The sequence below is a fragment of the Rhinoderma darwinii genome, chromosome 2 (genome assembly GCF_050947455.1).
Source record: "Rhinoderma darwinii isolate aRhiDar2 chromosome 2, aRhiDar2.hap1, whole genome shotgun sequence".
Taxonomy (NCBI): domain Eukaryota; kingdom Metazoa; phylum Chordata; class Amphibia; order Anura; family Rhinodermatidae; genus Rhinoderma; species Rhinoderma darwinii.
The window spans coordinates 287,230,478-287,237,330 of record NC_134688.1 but is presented as its reverse complement, the minus strand read 5'-3'; positions in this window follow the sequence as shown (position 1 = coordinate 287,237,330).

Genomic DNA, 6,853 nt, shown 5'->3' with positions numbered 1-6,853 from the left:
TTGATTTGCAGTTGTAGCTAGTGATCATTCTTACCTGTTGGTGAGAGGTTACATTCTGCCTTCTGCATTGTAATAAGGATGTCCTTTGGCTGTGTTTAGCCCTGTTGTAAACGCATAGTATAGATCGATTACTATAACCTCTCTCTTGAAATCTCTTTTTCAAATCCTTAACTCGAAAGTATGTTCATCCGAGCATATACGTATTGCTCGCAAGTACTGTCCCACTGGTATATTTTAGATGAGATGTCGGGGATGAGCAGAAGAGGCATGTAGTACAGTGTTGACAGAGGTATTCTTACTGAATAGATTGTTATGTATATGACTGTCACAGCGAACCTAAATCTGAACATCAAGGAAATTAATTTTATATTTGCTTGCTTGGTATGTTAATTTAACATTAATGTTGTTACAATTCATGCAAAAGGTAAGAAAATAAATGGTTGGCACTACCTTCACTTGTGGCTCACAGGTTCATATGCTTGCTGGGACTTGTGGTTCGATAGCCTTTACACAGCATACAGAAGAATAGACTGCATGGCACTCACCGCTTTCAAACGTGCTTTTATTCTATGCAGAGGCAGGCATAACATGGGAAATGAGACAGTTGGCCTACGACCATTTCACGTCCTCTAGACGCTTTTTCATGCCTGCCTCTGCATAGAATAAAAGAACCTTTGAAAGCGGTGAGTGCCGTGCAGTCTATTCTTCTGTATGCTGTGTAGATGTTACACTTTAGACAATCAATGAATATTTTAAATTCTTCCAGTGATCCGTTCCAGATCATAAGTACATCGTCGATGTATCTTGCCAAAAACTGTACCTTCTCAATGTTATGGACCGGACTAGACAGGAAAATCTCCCTTTTCCACAGCCCCAGGAAAAAACTGGCGTAAGCGGGTGCACAAGCCGCCCCCATCACCGTTCCCTGGAGCTGCAGGTAGAGAGACTTCTTAAAGATGAAAAAATTATGAGTCAGGATAAATTGCAATGCTTTCAGCAAAAAATCTTTTAGGGATTTATCTAGGTTTCCCACTGATAAGAAAAATGTAACTTTAAAGAAAGGGATGGTTGGATCCAGCGCTGGTGGAGATAAAAGGAATCTTTTTCCAAGTTTTAATTATTCTTATTAAAAAATAGGGTATTCAATAGCGTATATATAGTCTTTGCAATGAAAAAAAGGGTGTAAAGGTAGGTAGCCTACGCGTTTCAGACGGTGTCTCCGTCCTTATTCATGGCTTAGGATAAGAACTCTGACTGTGTATGCTGGGTTTAAATGTGATTAACCCCAGGTGTAGGTTTTTAATTGCGTTCCAGGGATGCAAGAAAAATGTAACTGCCTCCAAACCATTATTGTGTCTAATTTACATATATAAAGACATGTCACATGTCACTAAGTACATGTCGGGTTCAAGGTCACTAAGTACATGTTGGGTTCAAGGTGTAAACCATCAAGCTTCTTCAGAATGTCGGTTGTGTCTTTAACAAACGAGGGTAGCATTTCTACAATAGGTTTGAGAAAATAATCTACATACTTGCATGAGGGTTCCAAAATGCTGTAAATTTCTGGAAACATACTCAAAGTAGAGAATTTTGTTGATTTGGGTAGTAGGTATTGGGGATACCTACCCTGAGAGTGTTCCTCTTGTTCATCAAGTAGTTGCTGTACAGCATTAACAGCTTCTTATTCCAATTCAGTGAAAGAAGAAAAGTTTGGATCCTTGTTTGCATAAATCTTTTTGAAAATTAATTTCCGTGCAAAAAGATGTGGATATTTTACTGTGATAAAACAGTCAAACTTGCCAACAGGTGAGAAGGTTAAACCCAATTGGAGAACTTCAAGTTGGACAGGTGTTAAAACCATATCTGAAAGATTTATTATCTTTAAAGAGTTAGTTGTTCCAGATTCTGCTCCGGGCCCATTCATCCATTTCTTATTAGTGGGTCTCTGCTCATGTCTACCTTCTTGGCCCGCAATACGTTTACCATGTCGTTGAGGATATTGTCCTGGTGCCTAGAAATCGATGTATTAGAATTAGCACTTACTGAAGATCGAGAAGTCGTGGATGGTGATCGCTCACGTATAACGTTAGACTTCAAACGCCACCTGTAAATATGTTTATTTTGGAAGTCCTCCACGTCACGTTGGTATTTTCTCATTTTGACAGTTGAGATTTCTTTCTTGTATTCAATGAAGGACTCCTCTAATTCTTTATTCAGAAGCTCGATCTTGTCCTTCGAAAATTCCACTTTAACCCTCCTCTGGACTTCATCAACTTCCTTGCCCAGTTGTTCAAGAGAAATACTGTTATGGCTTACAAGAAGCTCCATAAAATTTTTGGAACAGATGCCACACGATTCCTTCCATTTCATTGTGAATGCATGATCATCTATAGGGAAAGATGGAAACACTTGTACACGTAAGCCACGCGGACTCAAACCCTTATTCAGATATTGTTGTATAGATGTTTTATTCCACCAAATCCGAATACATCGGTGCAGAAGCTTTTTCAATGTCTTTTTAATTGCCACTCTCTGAACTGACTCCATTATTTGCGAGGGTTGATTAGAAAAAACATTTTTGGCTTGTGCTAGCCAGGAGATTTCTCTACTCCTATAATCCATAGTGGAAGGGGAATTACACTGCAACAATACAGGAAATACTATTAGAAAAACTGAGCAAAAGCCCCATACTGTAACGTGGTCCTAGTGAAATAGATAATAAACCAACCCAGAAGAGATCACGACTATATATAGAAAAAATACCAAAAACACTTTATTGATATACCATAAAAATACATAGACATAAGTTTAAAAACAAGAGATACAAAACCCTCACAGGAAATAAATGAAGTCAGAACAATGGAGTACAATACAATAGTTTTGTATTTTTTCTATGTATGGTCATGATCTCCACTTTGTTAACCTGTTGCCGACACAGGACGAGAATGCTCGTCCTGAGCGGCAGGTACTTCGCTCATTAGGATGAGCATTCTCGTCCTGTGTGACAGCCGTCTCTGCGCGCGTTCGAAAGCGGGGCAATGACTGTAATACACAGCCACGGCCACGCTCTAAGAGCGGAGAGAAGAGAGACATCCTCGCTCCGCCGTTAACCCCTTGAATGTCGTGATAAAAGCTAATCGCGGCGTTCAAGGAGAGGGGACTGCACTTTGATCTCGTCACAGAAAATAACCGTGACACCATCAAAGCCCATAACTTGTATGGCCAGACAGCCCATGGTCCATTGAAGGACCCCAGGGCTGTCTGAACATATTTCCTGTTGTTAGGGCATACTGACGTATGGCCCAACAACTGCATGTGTACAATCAGTACACAGGCTAATGTACTGGCATATAGATCTATGCCAGTACATTACATTTAAAAAATAAAAATGAAAAATCCCTTTATGGGATTAAAAAAAAAGTTAAATGAATGTAAAAAAAATTCATGATAAACAAATAAATAAAAAGTTTCTCTTGGACCCCCAACACATGTTTTCCCTGTCTGTACATATTTATGTTTATTCACGTGTACATATGTGTATGTGTTTATAAATGCACGTTCTTTATGTCTATATCTATGTGCATTAGTTTGGACATAGCTGCCACATGTTAGAGAGTTCACATTTTAAGTTTTGCTATTACTTGTTATGCCTCTGACTATATCTAGTGCTCTCTTAGGTATTGGTTGGATTAACCATGTTTGAATGCATAATTTGTTAAATAGTATTTTATACTTATATACAGTACAGCAATTATTGCATGAGTACTGACAGTAAACCAGCTTTATAACTAAATGTCCAATCATTCTTCTAGTATACAAACCCCTGTAAACTGTGTTTACTAAAAGATGATGATGTTTCATAATGTACTGCCCACTGAACTGAATGTAATATTGTTTCAAAGACATGTACTGTTACTTACCAAGTGCAACGCTCCGGAGCACAAGGCCCCTGATTTCTTCTAAATGATGTCAGTCTAGATTTGTTTCTATTGTGAAACATCTGTTGACATCCACAGACAAAAAAGATGCTTTCTGTGCTTTTCCCAGACATGACTGTGGTTTTGCTTACATTGTCCTCATTTACTGAATAAATGCGTTTTACAAATTTCCTTACTTTGCAAACATTTATTGTCCACCTGCTAAACATTATCTTATGATCAATTAATTCTTATTGTTTTTTTGTTTTTTTTCCAATTCATTATTAACAAGAGCCTCTAATAAGGATAAAACAGTATGTTTTATTGTAATGGTTTTTATTGAAGAAAGATATAACACATCATGTGACATAACAATTAGCGAAAAATGTTGAAATTTCAAAAATGGGGGGACAGAGCCCCAAAACAAAGAACAAATGGAAACATACAAAAGTAATTGAGGTCAGTATTACAGAGACATCGCTACATAATACTAAAAATATAGAGACCTTAATATAATCTAAAAGAAAAAACAAAGAAAGGGTATTTTTAATGAAATTTTAGTAACCTTTTATAATGGTAATTTTAGCGCTGTCAGGGTCGCCTCTTAACAAATATGAGGTATAGATACGTGTATAAAATTCGGCAGTGGCGTAACTACTGCTACGGGGCCAGCGGCATGAGGGGGCCCGATGTCCAGTGGCACCGCTACCAGTCGTTGCAGCTGCTACAGCGGTAGCGACACCACTATGGTGGCGTCGCCAGCACCAAGGGCGGCCCCGGTGATAGTGACAGCCACATTCACTTGTATCTGCGTCCTCTGGGCGTAGATACAAATGAATATTATAGGCTGCAGGCCACATTGGGCCTGCAGCCTATAAGGTGCTGGGAAAACTCCCTGCGCAGGCCGGCGTGATGACGTCACTGCATCACACTGGTCTGCTCATGTGTCCTGACCGGAGCCTGTGCAGCGCTCCATCCGTCGTGGGAACAGGGCAAGGTAAGTACAATCTAGAATTTTTTTGGGGGGGCTGTGTGCAAGCAAGGTATGGCTAGAGATAAATGTAAAATATTGTGATGGACAGGGGCGTAGCTAGGGGGGGGCAGGCGGGGCATGTGCCCCGGGCGCAACCCGGAGGATAGGGAAGGGGGGCGCCGAAGAGCAGCTGATCGCTACTGACAGGCGCCCCGTATGTGGGACACCTGCAGCAGCTTAGGAAGAGCCAGGACATTACGGCGTTCTGACTGGGGTCTGTGATGGCCAGGGAGTGGACCAGCCCAGTCACCTGACCTCACGTCAGTGACATGAGGTCAGATGACTCAGGTCAGGGGACAGGTCCACTCCTGTGCTGCAGCCTCCCTGCATCTGCCTCTACTCTGTGCTCTGCCGAGAAGCAGAGTGGAAGCTCCGCCCACAGCCCGTCCTGACCTGTCAGCAAGGAGACATGGTGAGTGTCTGTGTGTGTGTAGTGTGTAATGTGTGTGCGTGTGCGTGTGTGTGTGTGTGTGTGTGTGTGTGTGTGTCTCTCTCTGCATGTGTTTGTCTCTTACATCTACTACATTATCTGCACTCAGAGAGTTATCTCTGTGTTATCTGTGGTGTTACATAGGCTGCAGATAACACTACTACATTATCTGTACTCAGAAAGATATGACTGTGTTATCTGTGGTGTTACATGGGACTGCAGGGAACATCTACTACATTATCTGTACTGTGTGCTAAATTACAATCTCAGCTCTGCTACACAGTACAGATAATGTAGTAGATGTTACCTGCAGTCCTATGTAACACCACAGATAACACAGTGATAACTCTCTGAGTACAGATAATATAGTGGTGTTACCTGCAGTCCTATGTAACACCACAGATAACACAGTGATAACGCTCTGAGTACAGATAATGTAGTAGATGTTATCTGCAGTCCTATGTAACACCACAGATAACACAGTGATATCTCTCTGGGTACAGATAATGTAGTAGTGTTACCTGCAGTCCTATGTAACTGTGTTATCTGTGGTGTTACATAGGACTGCAGGTAACACTACTATCTGTATTTAGAGAGTTATCACTGTGTTATCTGTGTTGTTACATAGGACTGCAGGTAACATCTACTACATTATCTGTGCTGTGTACATATGTGCCTGTGTGGGTATATATGGGTCTGTTTGTGAATGTGTCTTTGTGCTTGTATATTTGTGTATTTGTATATGTTCCTGTCTGTGTATTTATATGCCGTTGTGTGTGTGTGTGTGTGTGTGTGTGTGTATATGTGTCTGTACGTCTATATATATATATATATATATATATATATATATATACATATATATATACACCTGTATGTATGTATGTATTCCAGAATGTGTGTATGTATATTTGCCTATATGTCTAAATATCTGTCTTTATGTATGTACAGTATATATGTTCCAGCGTGTCCATATATGTGGTTAATTTTTGGTTTGTGTAGGGGCGGCAATAGAGAGTCCCGCACAGGGCGCCATCCAAGCTAAGGCCGGCCCTGGCTGTCACCGACACTAGTCAGAAGAAACTCCTCCGCTGCCTGCGCCGCATGACCTCCCCCTCTCCTCCGGTAAGTCACACCAGGCAGAGCGGAGAGTGGTAGCGGTAGGCTACTGCTCACTGGTCTGTTCACAGTGTGGCGCTAAGTACAAGGGGTGGGAGTGTGGCGCTATTTAAAAGGGGGGTAGTGTAACGCTAATTACAAAGGGGGGGGAGTGTGGCGATAATTACAAAGGGGCAGCGGGCTGTGTGTGGCACTATCTACAAGGGGGGCTGTGTGGCACTATTTACAAGGGGGGCTGTGTGTGGCACTATTTACAAGGTTGGCTGTGTGGCACTATTTACAAGGGCGGCTGTGTGGCACTATTTACAAGGGGGGCTGTGTGGCACTATTAACAAGGGGAGCTGTGTGTGGCACTAT